This window comes from Halyomorpha halys, unplaced genomic scaffold, assembly GCF_000696795.3.
Source record: "Halyomorpha halys isolate HHAL.00 unplaced genomic scaffold, Hhal_1.1 Scaffold261.1, whole genome shotgun sequence".
Lineage (NCBI taxonomy): Eukaryota > Metazoa > Arthropoda > Insecta > Hemiptera > Pentatomidae > Halyomorpha > Halyomorpha halys.
Genome location: NW_027116513.1, coordinates 1,197,255 through 1,198,033, shown reverse-complemented (window position 1 = coordinate 1,198,033; position 779 = coordinate 1,197,255).

Here is a 779-nt window from a genome sequence, read left to right as displayed (position 1 = left end):
ATTTTATTATATCTCATTAAAGATTTTTATTTTTATGTTACTTTGGTGGACTTAACAGATTACTTAATTTGTTTTTGTTTTTTTTAAAGATGTTTAATTTCAATTATTATTTTTTTTTTTTAAGTCTATATTGTATTTACATAATAATATTAATTTATCGCGGGCTATCATTGTGGGATTAGGTTGATCTATTCAACTATTAAATAAACATAAAGTTCCTCAGTTCTTATCTTGAAATCTGAAATTAAAAATTGACTAAGACTATTATACTTGAGGGTAGAGTGTGCCGTGCGGAGATCTAAAATCTAGGTGAGTGAGACAATATGCAACAGGTCGTCTATGATCTTTGCTGATGACATGAATGTGATTGGATGGACGTGAAACCTACAAAGGCAGTCTACAAAAATGGAACTAGTTAAAAAAAAAAAAAAGACAAGTACAAGGATGCGAACCCTATTGGTGTCTGTCATGGTGATGGATACATTTATATTGGTGAGCACATCTTTGAGAAAGTCGAAAATTATATTTATCTTGTAACTGAGGTGAACTCTGGAAATGACATTGATCCTAAAATCTATCGTTGGATAACAGCTGCAAATAGGTACTATCATGGAATCCAATATGGAGGAGCAGGCAGGAGGTACCTGGGACCACCGTGGTATGCCTGTTGCTGACCTATGGATCGGTAAGCCAGAAAATTCCTATAATTCAGGAACTGACTCTCACTTTTGGTTTTGGAAACCAAACTTGCGTAGAATCTATTGAGCAGTATGTAATGG